Below are 18,562 nucleotides of genomic sequence, written 5' to 3'. Positions count from 1 at the left end.
GCACTCTTAATTGAAAAATATTTTCAGTTCCTGAAAAAAACTCATCTGCTTCAAGAAATATTCCATTTCTTGGATACTTCAGCGGTTTTCCCTATTCTTAAGTGGTATGATAGAGGATTAACTCATCTCACACAAAGAGGAACCTTTGCTTAGTGAAGGCAATAATATGATTCAACACACACTACTGAATTCCAACTATTAACCAAATATTTAACCTCAGAAATCACAGCCTCTTCCTTTGAAGGTATCATACCATCTTAGTACTCAGAGAAATCAAGCAATTATGTACTGGGGGGAAAAATAGAGAAAAAGAAAAAGAGGGAAATAAAAGGAGGGAGAAAAGTAGGAGAATTTCTATGTTTTTTTCCCCCCAAGATGAGCATTTGAGAAACTTGGAAGAAATAGGAAAGAATGAGTATGAGAAAATAATCTCTTAATTTTCACCACCCAGAGATTTTCCTTAGGCTGGATTCCCAAAAATGAAGCTAAAGGATGAGAACATTTTAAAATCTCTTGATATGTATTTCTGGAAAAAGTTATATACTTCTACAAGCAATGACTGAGAATGCCAATCTCTTTACATTCTTGCCAGACAAGGTACTTTTTAAAACTAAATCTTAACAATGAAATAGACACAAATGAATAAGCCATAGTATAAGCTAGGGTAAGATTTTAACAGACACATGCTCATAAAATTTTATTTAATTTATGGGGAGAAATGAAGTACTTAATCTAGTCAATTACTCATCAGAGGAAGGAAAACAATGAATACTACTGAAGTGTAAAATCTGTAGTGGTTAAAGTTAATTCTTCAAAATCATAGCTCTAGAGCTGTGAGGCATGCTGTACCACCAAAGCCAAGTGATCACAAAAGCGTGACACCTAAGTTCTAATGCTGAAGAAAAGAATACCACAATAATTACCCAGCTATTATTTAAGCATCCACTTGGAAATAATTTTGGTATTTATTGCAGAGTAAACTCTGTAAAATGATATTTTCAAAAGGTTGAGTTCCCCCAAACCATTTGTTGAATAATCACTTCTTTTTCTTTTGATTTGTTTTTAATCCTCTTTATAATATTAAATTATTAATAACCAGAACAAGAGGATCCCTCAAATTCCTGCCCTTAAATACTCATCAAGGAGGTGTATATGGACTGACACCTAGAGATCAGGGCATGGTCTGAAAAGCTGATGAAGGCAAGAGAAAAATTTAAAGAAGTGAGGAACTAGTCCATGCAGGCCTAGAGAAAAGAAGGACAAAAACAAATATCAAGAACAAAGATTCTGAGGCATGAAAATCAAGAGGATGTTTCAGTAACAGCCAAGAGGCCAGTATAGTATGGTGGGTGGGGTAAGCCAGGTTGTGAACTGAAAAAAAAAAAAAAAAAAAAAAAAAAAGTCAGAATGGCCAAGGGAACAGGGGAAGGAAGGCCTGCATACTGTTGAGGGCTCTTTTTTTTGGATAAGAAAGAAGATTGAAAGAAAGTATGATAATTAAAAGAAAGGTTTCCAAGCTCTCCAACCACTCCATTATCAGGATTGATATCCTGAAATTGGGACAAAAGTGGCAGAGACAGAAAGGGAAAAAAGAGGGTCCCAAAGAAGAGGTAGGGAATGACAGAACTCCCAAAAGGAGTTTTGAGGATCCAAAAGCTATGAAAACTCTATTTTCACTTTTGAGTAGTCTGGTAGTTTGAAGCTGTTATTTACCCCAGAAAAGGCTATATTCTTTCAATCCATTTCTGTGGGTGTAGTCCTACTGTGGGTGGAACCTTTGGATTAGATTATTCAATTGAGATGTGACCCGCCTCATTCAGGGTGAGTCTTGATCCTCTTGCTGGAGTCCTTCTGAGAGGATAAAACACATACAGAAGCTAAGAGATCAAATTAAGGAAGCTCATAGAGAAAAGCCCTGGAGAAGCTAAGAGAGGACCCACAGAAGCTCAGAGGGGAAGCCACTGAAGGTAGAAGCTCAAAGAAGGACCAGCAGACACCAGCCATGTGCCTTCCCATGTGACAGAGGTGTCCCAGATGCCAACAGCCTGTCTTCAGAGTCCACATCTCATCTGTTGAGGCCTTGAGTTGGACATTTTCATGGCCTAAGAACTGTAAATTTCAAGTTAATAAATTCCCCATTATAAAAGCCAACCCATTTCCGGTATATGGCATTCTGGCAGCTTTAGCAAACCAAAACAGGTAGTGTTCAGGAAGTGGCAAGAAATCTCTTATGTAGAAGAGGTATCCATATAATATGTCTGTACAGCCAGGTCTGGGACAATCTCACCTAATCCCCCATGGCTGAGGTGACAAGTCTGTTTCCTATGTGTCCAAGAATAACACGGACATGGCCAAGAGAACTGACAGGTTTTGAAAAGGCTTTGCAGTAGAAGCAAGGATGGATACTTCAGAGACCTATGTGAACCAAAGACGAATGATCAGGTGGGGAATTAGGACATCTCAGTGGTGACAAACAGGACAAGATGTCCCCAAACTCCCCTCTTCATACTTGTCATTTAGTAATCCCTAGAGAATTTAAGAAGCAATTTAGGAAGGAGTATAATTGCTTGAAATTAATTTTCCCACAATTGTTATAACAGAGGCTCAAAAGAGAACTTAAGTTTATTTATATAAAAATATGTATCTTACAAATCTGAGTTTAATGGACCAAGATACATACCTGCTACATGAAGAAAAATGTTTAGTATCTTTTATATTTACTTAGCTAATTAATAATCTTGGTTAAGGAAAGGGATATAGCATTTCAAGACAAAAATCTCTACCATGTTCTACCCTTACCTTTAACATAGTAATTTCCAAATATGCCTTATCTACCTAACTAAAAACCATACACTGCCAAGTTATGTTAAGAGAACACATCTTCAAAAGTATTGTCTCTACACACAGGCATTTGGTAAGTAGAGATCAACAAGCAATGGCAGGATGAGTAGCTCATTATGAAGTAATTGTGAGCCAGATTTTCTTTATGATGTATTCTCAGGAAAGCAGATCATGCTTCTAGTGAATAAATAAGAGCTAAAAAAACCACTAAGTATATTTTGCTGTTTTACAATGATATATGGGGTATAATATATATGTACATGTTTGTATTGTATTTATACATGTTTGTGTATAAAGCAAACAGAAACAAATTTACTTCAGGGTTGACCTTTACAAAGTAGTCCCATTAATCCAAACCCAAAATACGTCCAAGTCAGTAGAGCAACATAAGTAAAATTATGAAAAGAAAGAAAAACTGGTTGTTTAAAAACTCCCTAAATCTGAATTCCATGTAACAAAATTGCCAATACTCCAAAATAGACAAAGTCAATTCATAATATAACTTTTCAAAAATATAAATAGCTTGCAAAAATTATGTTCTCTGTTTTAAAATTTTAGATGTCTTCTGCAATATAATACAAGGATTATGCTGGGTATAGAATTTTAAAAATTTACCCTCAGGGAATATGGTATTTATGAGTTAGAGAAGGTTAAAAGTATTGCTTCAGATGCTGTTAAACTGCAGGTATGAAGTATTAAGCCATTAAAATAATAACTGCTAAATTACAGTTATAAACATTCTAGCAAAAAACATCCAAAGTAACAACCAGAAGGTTCCCTGAATCTTTTCCTCTTTAATACTGATTAATGGAATGAATATAGAATAATACTTGGAGGTTAGTGTTGTGGGGTTGAATCAAGGTTCCAAGAATGAGTTGTTGCTAATCCTGGTGAAAGTTAAGCCTTTTGACATTTCAGTGATTTTTTTCCTCCAAAGAATGAGAACATATCCTCAATTCCAAGGAATCAAGTACTATGGTAAATTCTTTCTAAAACAGAACAACAGGAACAGCTAGATCTAAATAACCTAAGCACATTTGCAATAAATCTAGTCTTCCAGTTAGGAGACAGAAGGTAAATTTTTATCATTAATATACTGAATATACTTTATATTAGGGAAGGCAATTACTTTTCTAGTCTAATGGGCATGGTTTTAGATGTTCAGAAAAAAATCAGACTTCCTAACAACAGAAGGTCTAGGTATTGCTTTAATAGTAAAAGGAAGAATAATTTGTTTCCAGCACCATTTGCTTGTAAACCAAGGAAAGAAAAAAGATTTGATAAAGCAAATAGCTAAAAGGCTAAATGTGGGTTATAAGCATCCTATTTACATAAATGAACACAAAGCATAATTGGACATTGAGCAGTCCTTCTTTACGAAAGCAATGAAGGGAGAATCTATTTGGTTGTCTTCTGTTCTTGTTCTATTCCTCCCTATATTTCTTGAACACCAAGTAATAAATTCTCTTAGCTGTAGCTCTGGAAGCTTCAGAGGACACAGCTGATCAACTACAGGTTCTGTTGCTAGTGAACTCCATGCTTCCAACGCTAGCAGATGTTAAGAAGCTGTTCTAGTCTCTGAAATGAATCCCAGTGCTCTTGGTATCAGGTAAATCTGCTTCTCAAATAAGGCTGAAAATGCTGATCCAAATGGGACCTAGTTTTATATGTAAGATAATCATATGGTTAACTGATATAAGCTTCCATTGAAAACCTAAATTACATTCATATACTGAATGTGTAAAGCTAGAAAGTCTTTAAATATGAAGAAACAAAGATAGATTCAGAGGTTCTTGCTTAGAGAAGTGAGTGTGAGCTGGGCATACTAGCAGCTGAGTTTTATGTGGACAGTGGAATAAAGTCTTCTTCAGATTCAGGACCAGATACAACTTCTCTTTCCCTCTTCTCTCCACCACATCCTCATCCTACAAAACAATAAAACCTTACCATGCTGAAGCCTTTAGTGGAGACCTGAGAGATGAGTAGTGTACCAGTATTATTCAGTCCTTTAGGTTATTTAGGGGAATAACATTCCTTTCTCTAGCAACGAGAAATCTGCGAGTTAAATGACATCATGTTGCCTTGAATGAAACAGCTTAGGCTCAAAGTTCACCCAAAGGCCAAGAGTGATAAACTCTCACCCAAGGAAAAATTCAATATATTTTTGGTACTTATTAAAACCAGTATTCATACAGCAGCCATACAATAAAGGAGGACACTTTACCAAATTCTGTTTCTGATCAGAAAGCACTCAGGATCTGAAAAGATAATCTGCTTGGGAAAATTTTTTTTACCAGAAAAACTAAAATTTGCCTTTTAAAATGACTGAAAAGACAAATAATCCAAAAGCAAAATGGACGAAGGCATTTCCCAATGAACAAAAATTCACAGAAGAAGAAATGTAAACAGCTGACAAACATAAGTAAATAGTAGTATGCAGGGATCTGTAAATTTAAATAAGTTATTTTATAGTCATTAAATAGTCAAAACTTAAAGCCTGACCTTTTCTTTCAATCATTAAAAAAGTGAGAAAGCTCTCAAGTTAAAAATAATATACTTAACTATCTCAAGAAATGGCAGCATTCAAATTCAGAGTCTGGTAATAATTAATCTACAAAAAAATTCTTATTAATGAAATGACTATTTCTACTGAAGTCTAAAAAGCATTTGTCTCTTTGATTTATAAATATTTGAATATAAATGTAAAGGACTTCACTGAATATCATACATAAAATAGTTAAGCAATAGCACTGCATAATACTAGCAGTTTATTATGAGCCAGCCCTATTCCAGTGCAACAACAGTTTAAGTGTAATATACATAAAGGGGAACAAGCTTTACCTACGTCATATATTAGATGGATCAATGATCTTCCTTGCACCCTGACCCTGTGGTATTATAGATGTTCTCTAATTAATTATTAAAGTTTTCTAACAGTCAGTCATTGTACATCTCTGGTTTCACTTTCCTTTTATTCTACATTCCCAGAAGAACAGTCACAGGCAATATATAATTAGAAAAATGACATCTCATTGCCTACGAGATAATAGATTTCACTGAATAACTGACTATCCTGGGTGCATTTTCTCTCTTCTTGTCTCCTTTTCCTACCCTCAAAGTAGTGTAAAATATTCCCACAGAAGACATAAACTAAGGAGCTTTTATTTGTTTCTAATGCCCTTAAGGTCACTTGACATTTAGCAATCTGAGACAAGTTAAATCTGGAGGTTGTCTGGAAGGGCTCAGTTTATTTCTACTTCTCAGTGCAACAAATAACTTGGAAGATAGGAAGAAAGAATAAAACATAATGTCTAATGGTATCAGTCAGATCAGCTACTCCATTGAACAAAAATTTCAAACTATCTTTGAGAACTGAATAGAATTTATCAGTCCCTTCAAAACATATGCAATTAAGATCAAAATGGTGTTTATTTACCTGGAAAGATGTACACAATACCTATTTAATGCATAGTACTGTAACTTAATTGATAGTACAACTATGTTATATATACCTTAAAATTACAACAGAATAGCTGGTAAGGTCACCTGTACTATAAGGGATCATATCACAAGTGCATAATACCATGCTTATAGCGTACGGATTACAACTTTGTCTTGCCATTAGTTATATTATCTACCCAGTGTGGACTACAAGACATTATTAAGAGAAGTTGCCTCCTGGGAGGGGAAGAAGGTGGCTGGAGGATAGGGAGGACTTATTTTCCACTAAATATTTTTTAGAACCTTTTAAATTGTGTATATCATGTACCTATTTAAAAATCATGTTTAATAGAAGTTTGGGAATGAACATACTACAATTGATATGGATAGTGCAGTCCATCTATGGTAAAGAAAGGAAAATAAACAATTTAAGTACCTATCATTGGATGAAACTTATGTATGAAACAAAAGCTGACTTTATTGTATATCGGGCCAAGCATCTTCTTTCCTATTTTCTTAGGTTCACTGATTTTTTTTTTTAAAAGAGGGAGTAGAGGTAGGAAGGTGCTCTCTTTCACCTGGTTATCTGCACTCTCTTTCTTACTCTTTCTCCATATATATCCATATATCGCTATCTGTGTACACACTCACATATACACACGTCAAATACAGGAGCAGCTTTTAGAGAATGCTGAAACACACATGGCAGTGTGTGTTTTTGTTGGGGGGCATGACTTTTTGTTGAGAGGAATGATTATTTGCTGTAAGCTAGAAGCTCATCCTAGTCCTAACTCTATGTAGAATTATGACCTTAATACTTCAGTATTGGCAACTATATTTTCATAGCTAAATCTGCATATTAGACACATTTCTTTCAGAAATAATCAATTCTACATTCTAAATTCAAGGAACACTCTAAAATGAGTAGAGGAATAGAGTGTATGCAGAACCTATTGTCAACTGATGTCCCAAAAGTAAGGTATCACTGTTTATGGTCACTAAACGGTACTCAGTCATCAATGTACAATGTTATTGTAAATTTTTTGTTCTTGACCCCATCCACAGCAGCGGAGTTGAAGAGCAAAGAGTCTAATGTACAATAACGCCTGGCAAACAACAACAACAACAAACAAACAAAAAAAAAATGGGGGAGGGGCTGTTTCTAAACATAAAAATAGCAAAATAATTTTTGCAAAATGTTAATGCAGCTTCTTCCATGCTTCATTTATTATCTAGTTATATACTACATAAATCCAGATCATTATACAATAGGTGGAATTAAATACAGATTTTCTCTTTCCTAAGTAAAAGAGGCAAAGTTCCCTTGGCATGGAGTTCAGAGCTTTTAGACCTGGAAGACAGCAATATTTTCAACCTATACTTAAAAAAATAAAAAAAAAATATTTCAGAACAGTCATTAAGGATCCATGATGTGTTCCATATAACACAGAAATTAAACATTTATGATTTTACCTTTAAACAAGTCAGAAAATTCACAGAACCAAGATGATAAGGAAAAGAATGAACAGAGAATACAACCCCACAACCAGCTTCGGGCTTTCTCTATCTTTCCAAATACAAGAGAATCTTTTAAAGCTTGTATCCCCACAAAGCTTGTAAGCTTGTATCCCCACAAATTGTTGTCACTGCATCACCTGTTGTTCCAGTTTGCTAATGCTGCTGTTACGCAAAATATCAGAAATAGATTGGCTTTTATTAAAGGGGGTTTATTTGGTTACAAATTTACAATCCTAAGGCCATAAAAGTGTCCAAACTAAGGCATCAACAATAACTTCACTGAAGAGCGGTCAATGGGGTCCAGAACACCTCTGTCAGCTGGGAAGGTACATGGCAGGCATCTGCTGTTCCTTTGCTCCCAGGTTGCGCTTCAAAATAGCATTCTCCAAATGTCTCTGGGTTTCTCTTAGCTTAGCATCTTCAGACATCCTTCTGTCTGTATCTCCAAGCATCAACAAGCATCTCAGTCTCTCCAAAAGTCTCTCTCAGCTGCTCTTCAGGCATTTTGTCCTCTCTTCCCCAGAGCAAACTCTGGGCCAGCACCTCAAAGCATCAGCAGGCGTCTGGGTCTGCTCCTTTTAAAGGACTCCAGTAAACTAATCATGCTGAATGGGTGGGGCCACACCTCCATGGAAATAATCTAATCAAAAGTATCACCTATAGTTGGGTAAGTCACATCTCCATGGAAATAACCAAATCCAAATATACCACAAGACCAGACTAAAACAAGACTTTTGGGGACATAGTATATCCAAACTGGCACACCTGTATATTATGTAATGGCACAGTAGTTATGTAAAAAAAAAGAGTCCTTATCACTACATATATACTAAAGTATTTATGGGTTAAAGAACACAGTAGTGGGCTTTCTTATCATATTTTACTCCCTTGTCCTCCAACCCAAACTCCCCAGAAAGATTTTAAGATAACAACAAAGAAATAAGAGTAGCAGAATGTTGTTAACCGCCAAAGCTGGGAAATAGGTAGATTTGTTGTACTGTTCACCATACTTTCAGGCATGTTTAAACATTTCCATAACAAAACGTTTTAAAAAACATTGTGTAGATGTTTGAAAAAAAACTGAACAAATATTTTCTGAGCTGCAGAGTTTTCTTAACTGTCTTGGCTAGGATATGAGATACATATAGTATTCAACACTATTCAGTGAAGTATTATTGTTCTAGTTTGCTAATGCTGCCAGAATGCAAAACACCAGAGATGGATCGGCTTTTATAAAAGGAGGTTTATTTGATTACACAGTTACAGTCTTAAGGCCATAAAGTGTCCAAGGTAACACATCAGCAATCAGGTACCTTCACCGGAGGATGGCCAATGGTGTCCGGAAAACCTCTGTTAGCTGGGAAGGCATGTGGCTGGCATCTGCTCCAAAGCTCTGGTTTCAAAAAAGGGTTTTCTCCCAGGACATTCCTCTCTAGGCTGCAGTTCCTCAAAAACGTCACTCTTAGTTGCACTTGGGATATTTGTCCTCTCTCAGCTTCTTTGGAGCAAGAGTATGCTTTCAACGGCCATCTTCAAACTGTCTCTCATCTGCAGCTCCTGTGCTTCCTTCAGAGTGTCCCTCTTGGCTGTAGCTCCTCCTCAAAATGCCACTCTCAGCTGCACTGAGTTCTTTCTGTTTGTCAGCTCATTTATACATCTCCACTGGTCAAGGCCCACCCTGAATGGGTGGGGCCATGCCTCCATGGAAATATCTCATCAGAGTTATAACCTACAGTTGGATGGGGCACATTTCCATGCAAACAACCTAATCCAAACGTTCCAACTTAATCCCCACTAATATGTCTGCCCCACAAGATTGCATCAAAGAATATGGCTTTTTCTGGGGGACATAATACATTCAAACCAGCACAATAATCATGCTAACATTTCTCTGAAACATGATTTTTACCACACTGCACTATATCTACGAGACTCATATAGCTCCAGTTTACCTAGATTGCTGAATGTGGCAAGTTGAATTATGTACCCCAACAAACACATGTTCTTAATCTTAATCCACATTCCTGTGGGTATGAACCCATTGTAAATAGTACCTTTGAAGATGCTATTTTCAGTTAATGTGTGGCCCAGCTGAATGAAGGTCGATCTTAACCTAGATTACTGGAGACCTTATAAAAAGGACCCAGATGTCACAAAAGCTGGAGATATTGCCGTGTTCTAATAAAGCAAAGGAACCCCAAGGACTGTCAGCAAGCCAGCAACAGAATGCTGCTGATTCCAAGAGTAAACAAACTTTCTAGTCTCCAAAACCATGAAAGAAAAAAATTCCCATTGTTTAAGCCAATCCACTGTGTAGTATTTATTGCAGCAAGTTGGCAAACGAAGACACTGTATAATATTTGATTTCTATTCTCTACAACAAATTGAGGTAGTGCACCCTAATTTGCTTGCATGCTTCCTTCCTTCTACTTTCCCTAGCTTCCTTTGTCTTTTGCTCCCCTCCTTCCTTCCCTCTCTCTACTTCCCTCCCCTCTCTCTACTTTCCTCCCTTCTTATTCTTCTCTTTCTCTCTTTTACACTTTCCCTCTTTTGTTAATTCCTTCCTTCCTTGCTTTCTTCACTCCTTTCTAAAGATTTTTTTGAAAGTCACCTAATTAATATATAAATACATGTTCATGTGAAACTTTATAAAGAATATGGAATCAAAGCTAAAAGTCTCTTTCATCCTCCCTACTCACTGGAATAGTGAACAAGAGTTGCAGTGATAATCTCAGAAAAACAAATTCCTGACGATTCATAAGTCTTAAGGTAAAAGTCTTAGCTCTTAAGGTCGAAAGTTCCAGAATCTTAAGGCAAACATGTACAATGAAACTCCCATGTTAAGCCTTTAATAATGCACTGGATTCTAAGAATAATCTTGCTCTCTATAAATTACCAAGAGAATCAAGAAGATACTCTAGGAAAGCAAATAGCTCTATGAGAAATTTTCAAAGCGCCAGATTTATTTATATGATTTGCATCAATAAATTAAAGTTGCTAAGTAAAATTTCTACCTATACATTTGAAAATGTATACAGCCATACTTATCCAGAAGGTCACTTAGGGATGGAAGAGATATGATCAAGCACACTTGCTTTCTCTTCACTGCTGTTTGTTCATTAATTGTGCTTCCTGGTAGCATCTCAGTCATAAAGAAGTTGGAACTGAGCGGGGCAAGTTAGCCGCAAAAGAGAACAAGGATACTATTTCTATCAACACCACCTACCACCAGCAGCTACTTTTACTGAGTTTTTTATTCTATTTAAGATATAGTGCCAAGCTTTTTGAATGAATTATCTCATAGATCTAATAACAATCCTTTAAGGTAGGTATTATTAATTCCCATTTTAAAGACAGGGATCCTAAAGCCAGGGAGATTAAGTTAATTGCCCACAGTCATCCATTTAGCAAGTAGCCGAAATGAAATTTAAATTCAGGTCTGCAGACTCCAAAGTCCATGATCTTAAACCTAAGTAAAACTGCCTCCTCCTCCTCACTTCTTTATCTACTCAGTGAGTTCATTATTTTAAATTTTTCGTATGAAACACATGAGAGATTTTCATCTCCAAATATCAGCTACTGTATATCACTGTTATTTAGTCATCATAGTTTCTTTGTTGTCTCCTTAACTTAATATCTTGTTTCTCATCCTAATAAATATCTTTGTATCCTAATGAGAGATACCATTTAAAGCTATCAAATAATGGAGAAAAATTACTTTGACTAGTATCCTCTTAACACAATACAAGGAGGTTGCAGACAGTCAAAGAAGTGTCACTTGTAGTAAAAGAATAAACCAACAAATAAGGCATTGTGGCCCACAACTTTAGGTTCTCTATAATATCACAAAGGAATATTAGAATATCTCATTTTAGAAAATATTGGTTTGTTGGTTTCATATTTCTGGGTGTATAAAACAATCATGGATGGACCACTGGCACCTAGAAAAGAGCCTAGGAAGGCAGCATAATGTCTAAGAGAATTAAAACACACTAGCCTCAAAATCCCCAGGCTTAACAGGAGTCTCAAAAAGTTACTGATTCCCTTCATGTGGTCATTTGGAAAAAAAAAAAAAAAAAAAAAAAAGTTACTGATGTTATAAAGGCAAGGAAGGCAACTCATGTTTCTTGGGTCTCTATTTAGTTCCACAAAATCAAATGGCCATAAACCTCCTGTCATATGACAAGAAGGAGAACAGATTCATTTTTCAAACTGTAGAGAGATGCTCTATGGCAATCACCTACCTCCCTTATACCTTGGAAGTGAGCAAGAACAGAAATTCAGTGTTGACCAAAGCTTACATACCATCAAGGCAAAATTAAGGCTTTTAACAAAGGTAATGAAGAGTCAGAATTTAAGAAACAACAACAACAATATACTAAACATGTAGGCTTCATAATCAGTATGTTCAGAAAGAGGCTCCAATATAAAAAGCTAGCTGTGCTAAAGATGTTAGACTATTAAGAAACAGAAGGTATCAAAAAGTATAGTAAAAACCAAAGTCATGTAGACATTAACTTGAAGGAAGAAGGAATTTCTATTGGGTTTTCTCAGAAGTAAAGTCCAAAAAGACTGCTTAGAAATGTTTATGGAAATAAATTTCCTATAAACAATACAACAGGTTCTGTTTTTCACTTCTTTTCCACAATCAAGACAAGCATAAGATAGACAAATAGAGATACAATGGAAAATTGAGCAGAAAGCCTTACTCACAGGGTTTCCTGGTATTTTCTACCTTTTCTGGAATATTTTTAAAAACTACTATGTGGGCAGGAAAACCTGAAACATATCTTTTAACATTTAACATAGCAGAAATTATTATTTTTTTATTATTTAAAATAAAATGGTTAACAGCAGCCCTTCTATTAATGGCAAAGAGGCACAGATACACTTATAAGCAACTACCCTCAAGTAGAGATTCTTGTTTTAACAAAATCCATATTTATATGATTACATTGCCTATGGTTGAGAGCAGCTATTATTAATGGATTTCCTTCCTTCTCCTAATGCAGCTATTTGTCAATTAAAATATAGAATGTCCAATCAATTCTGATGTATTTAGTAAGCAGTTTGTCAATTGGTGCTATAATCTAGTTAATATATTAATTCTTGTCACAGAGAGAGTTCTCACAACTACATGGTTTTCCATAACTGGTTTGGAGAGAAAAATCTGTGCTATGACTCAATGCTCATGCTTGTGGAGATAACACCTGTGTCCCAAGAGCAAGCAGTAGCATATCACTTAATAGGAAACCTACTTGCTGGAATAAAGACACCTCGGTTCTGGTAGAGGATGTGGATGCCAATTAGTTCTAATAAACTGGGTTTCTTTGAATCTATGTCTCATATATACTTTTTAATAAAGTGAGCAAGCCAATTTATGTGACAATAAATGCAAAATTATGTAAGCTTCTAAGAGAGGAACAGGGCTTTATTAACCCAAAGTATGCATCTTAAACTTAAAAAACACTTTGATAGTACATTTTCCCGTATTCTAAAAGTATCTTCATATGACTTGCTGAAGAAGTCATTCTCAGTCTTTTATTTTTCCTGTTCCCACATACTTTAGGTAAATGATCACCCCCTTTCAGTATATAAAACAGGCACCGTGCTAAGGCCATACAGTTATTTACTGGCAGTCAAAACTCCAACTCATAAAAGCCTGCCATTCCTTTGAAACTGAAAACTTCTGGAGATGACAGTTTTTTTATTTTTATTTTTATTTTTTTTAATTTTCTACATATATTTCATCCATTAATCACTATTTTATCTCTATCTTTTCCCAAGTCTATCTACTTACTGGGAACTGGAGAAAGAACCAACAGATTTGCAGGACTTTCTGCTAAGTGGTCAATTTACATCACAAAAGAAACCTGGATTATAGTGACTAAGGAAAGGTCAAATCCTTTCTCAAACTTCTTAGTGGGACATTTCGTCACTACCAGTTTGGTTAGAACTGGACAATGTGAAACAGAGGTTTACATGTCATCAATAACCTCTGGAGCCACCCTGAACATCTTTGGCGAGTGTTTTCCAAAGATCTTGAATATTGACATTCATTAATATCTGAATCTTTCTACATTTCTCCATCAGGAAATGCCAAAGCAGAAATAAAAGGCAAACCAAAAGCAAAACTCAAAATATAGCGAAACATTTTTTTTTTGCATTAGAAGAAAACATACATCCACCTTCCAGACATGAGGCTCCCCTTGTCCCATTTATGAACCATGTAAGAGCAAAGAAAAAAAAACTTTCCAGGGTGACTTGGCACAAGGCTGTGTAATTGCTAAAAAACCTGCAATGTTTACTACCCTCCAGAATTCCAGACATCCCACTGTTTCATGCGTCTGCTGAGAGATGTGCTCTATGTGTCAGAAAAGCACACTGAATATTTTTCAATGACCCAGGGGGCAGAGGTCACTTATTATAAATGGATAATGAGACCTAATGCAGGGCTCTGAGTATGGACATCGAAAGGGTCTATCCATAGTCCCTGGTGGATTGGTCATTCAGGCTTTTATTTCCTCTGCACACTTAATGGAGTCAAACAATTGACAGAAATTCTATAGAGGAGGCTGAAACGGAGAGAAACAACTGTGTTCTAACTCTGACAGACAGATACAAATAGTGACCCTGAAATGGCGCCAGAACTCCTGTTACCACGAACATAGCAGATGGCTATAGCATTCAACCTAAATTCCCATTTAGTCATTTGTTAGCAATTAACCTTACTGATGGAAGTGACTGCACATCAAACCACAAGCTCTTGCCAATATCAACCCATTACATTATCACAGGCAAGCAGAGATGGTACCTTCTGTTTTAGCTCCTTATTTTTGGAAAAAAGGTATACCTGTACTCTTCATCCACTATCCCCAATACCCAAAAGAAAAATGCATATTCAGGACTACTAGCAACTGTGTATGCTATAGCTTAAACTTAAGTGGGCTAGGGTAAATGGCATCAGAAGTAGAGGATGGACTAGAGGTTTTATGACCAATAGATTATTTTTCTTTAATCTACCAGAATCAATGTTCTACCCTAGTCAAATCTGCCACTCCAATGGAACTGAGTATTACTAGCATTAATAGAAAGGAATGCCTACTCAACTGTATCTGAAAGTCATAAAACAGTCAGAAAGAACACCAAGCTACTGATATCACATACATACTTATATTACTTTGTAAAATACATATTTTGTAAAATACAGTAAGAAAGACATTTGAAAGTACAAAACAGCCTTTACAAAAGCATTGTTTTATTTGAATTTTAAGAACAAATATGACAGGAAGGTGGTTTCACATGTGAAATTTATTTAGTCAAATGGTAAATACTAAAGCAAATGTAAAAATATTAGAAAGAATAGAAACTGCATAGACTGATTTCAGAATAGGATACTGGCCCATAGGTTGCAATGATTTTGTATATTGAAACATCTCAGCAATAAATAGCAATGACATTTCCGAAGATCTATGTAAAGACATGGTATCAATAAGGAGACGTATGTATTCTAAAAGCACAAAGGGAAAGAAGAAAGAAAAAAAGTGGTGTAATCCAAACTTTTCAATCCATCATTTATAAAGCCTGCAGACTACTGATTCATTTAACTATTTGGTAACTTCTCATTGAGCAAGAAAATTTAATAATTTCATAGTGTTCTCCAAGTTATATATAAATATATAGCTAAATTCAGGGTCCATATGTTTCAAAGTTTTAGTTTCTTGATGAAAAATACTATTTCACTAAACTCATTTCTTTATGGAAGGCCATATGTCAATTGACAAGTATAAGTATAAATAAATGAAATTATCAAATATAATTCAAGTTGACGTGGTTTCCTAACTACTTCAGATTTTCAAATGTGGATAAAGAAATATGACACACTCTGTGGCCAACAATGGACTATAAATACACTCTTTAAAGAAGTCCCACATTACTAGTTTCCTCCACAAGAGAAAAAAATTTCTCTCTTCCTCTCCCATCCCACTCACTCTTGGGCAAATATTTATTACGGATAATGCAAAGAAATATTGTGAGTACCTCCAACATACTTGGTACTTACCACAATAGTTATACAATCCAGGATATTAGGTTAAATCTAATGTGACATTTGAGAAAGAGCAGCTCAGAAAATTGCTGCAGATTTGATTGCTTTTCCAGAGCACTGACAATGATCATAGTAGAGAAGACCAATAATTTTTTTTCTTTTTTGTATCACTGTCCTTTTTGGGGAAAAGGGTCAAGAATTAATACTAGCAATATGCACAGAATATATCACCACTGTACACCCAATAAAACAATAGGATAGTAAAATATTCTAAAATGACTTCATTTTAAATCTGAAAGTGTGATTTATATTAGAAGGTAAAATATTGGCTCTTTCTATTCTCACAGCTAAAATTGGTGGGTCACCAGCACAAAATTTACTTGGGAAGATGCTGACTTAATTTTAATACTTCTCTATATAAAACAAAGTTCAATACTAGCTTTAGGTACTATCTACTTAATTATATGTAAGAATAAAATAAACATGCTAGTGAGGTACAAGATAATAGTAAAGAAAAAGAATTATAGAAAAATCAGTGGACAGTCTAGCTATTCAAATGAAAGTAAACCCAGAACTGACTTAGTTCTATTTAGTATAAAACAATCAGATTTTGTCAAAGCAACACTAATTCTTCAAAGTAAGGTTGACTGGAACTTTTAGGATTATTAATTCAATCCATGCCTCTCTTTTTTAATTCCCAAAGCATCATCCCTCGACTTCCATTGCACCACTCTAATTTTTCCTCCTAATTCACTTGCTTTGCCTTCTTGTCTACTGCTTTCTTAAGTGTCCTGCTGTCTAGGGGTCCATACTGTGCCCTCATCTCTTTCTCACTACATTTACTTTGGGATAAAATTATTTCAAATATAGCTTGTTCCAAATATACCACCTGTGCCAGTCTGAAGGTATTATGTTGCCCAAAACACCATTATCTATGATGCAATCTTATGTGGGAAGATGTATTAGTGTTGATTAGATTGTAATTCTTTGATTAAGTATTTCCCTGGAGATGCGACCCACCCAAATGTAGGGATAACTCTGATTAGATAATTTCCATGGAGGTGGGGCTCTGTCCATTCAGCTTGGGCCTTGATTAGTTTACTAGAGCACTATATAAGCTCAGACAGAAGGTGCGAGCTTACTACAGCCAAGAGGGACACTTTGAAGAATGCACAGAAGCTGAGAGAGGAGCTGCAGCTTACAGGAGGCATTTTGGAGATGGCCTTTGAAAGCAGACTTTTGATCTGAAGAAGCTAAGAGAGGACAAACTCCCCAAGAGCAACTAAGAGTGACATTATTGAGGAGCTACAGCCTAGAGAGGAAAGTCCTGGGAGAAAGCCATTTTGAAACCAGAACTCTGGAGCAGACGCCAGCCACGTGCCTTCACAGCTAACAGAGGTTTTCCGAACGCCATTGGCCATCCTTCAGTGAAGGTACTCCCTTACCTTGGACACTTTGCGGCCTTAAGACTGCAATTTTGTAACCAAATAAACCCCTTTTATAAAAGCCAATCCTCATAGACATTGGGGACTGGTGGTTTGATGGGCTGAGCCCTCAATCATGGGACTTGCCCTTGGGAAGACTGTTACTGCAAAGGAGAGGCTAGGCCTGCTTATAATTGTGCCTAAGTGTCTCCTCCTGAATGCCTCTTTGTTGCTCAGATGTGGCCCTCTCTCGCTAGCTAAGCCAACTTAGCAGATGAAATCACTGCCCTCCCCCCTACATGGGATCTGACACCCAGGGGTGTAAATACCCTGGCAATGTGGAATATGACTCCTGAGGAGGAATGTGGACCCAGCATTGTGGGATGGAGAACATCTTCTTGACCAAAAGGGGGATGTGAAATGAAATTAAATAAGTTTCAGTGGCTGAGAGATTCCAAAAGGAGCCGAGAGGTCACTCTGGTGGGCACTCTTACACACAATATAGACAACCCTTTTTAGGGTCTAATGAATTGGAATAGCTAGCAGTAAATACCTGAAACTATCAAACTACAACCCAGAACCCTTGAATCTTGAAGACAATTATATAAAAATATAGCTTATGAGGGGTGACAATGTGATTGGGAAAGCCATATAGACCACACTCCCCTCTCTGTCCAGTGTATAGATGGATGAGTAGAAAACAGGGGCAAAATAAATAAATAAATAAATAAAAAATAAAAAGCACCCAGTGATCTTTTTTACTTTAATTGTTCTTTTTCACTTTGATTTCTGTTCTTATTACTTTTGTGTGTGTGGTAACGAAAATGTTCAAAAATTAATTTTGGTGATGGACACACCACTATATGGTGGTACTGTGAACAACTGATCGTACACTTTGTATGACTGTATAGTATGTGAATATATCTCAATAAAATTGAATTATTAAAAAAAATTTAAAAAGTTTTCTTACAATAAATCAGAAGGAATAAAATGGAATTATATGGATGGATGGGAAGGAGGGAATGAGGGAGGAAAAGAAAAGAAAGAATGATGGCAAATGTGGCAAATGTAGTGTATCTGAGTATCTCGGTGGGGGGATGTTGGAGTTCTCTGTATGGGTTTTTTTTTTTTTTTTTTTTTTTTTTTTTAAATCATCATTTTATTGAGATATATTCACATACCACGCAGTCATACAAAACAAATTGTACTTTCGATTGTTTACAGTACCATTACATAGTTGTACATTCATCACCTAAATCAATCCCTGACACCTTCATTAGCACACACACAA

The 18,562-nt window shown here is 35.9% G+C and overlaps 1 protein-coding gene across 6 annotated transcripts in view; it reads right to left on the bottom strand.

Annotated features, from left to right (window-relative positions):
* The window catches only part of BCAS3 (BCAS3 microtubule associated cell migration factor), a 799,405-nt gene that overhangs the window by 302,543 nt on the left and 478,300 nt on the right, over nt 1–18,562 (bottom strand). The window lies entirely within an intron of this gene.

The sequence above is a fragment of the Choloepus didactylus genome, chromosome 18, assembly GCF_015220235.1.
Source record: "Choloepus didactylus isolate mChoDid1 chromosome 18, mChoDid1.pri, whole genome shotgun sequence".
In the NCBI taxonomy this organism is placed as follows: Eukaryota; Metazoa; Chordata; class Mammalia; order Pilosa; family Megalonychidae; genus Choloepus; species Choloepus didactylus.
Note: the sequence above shows the minus strand (reverse complement) of the source record. Positions and strands in the feature narration are given on the sequence as shown.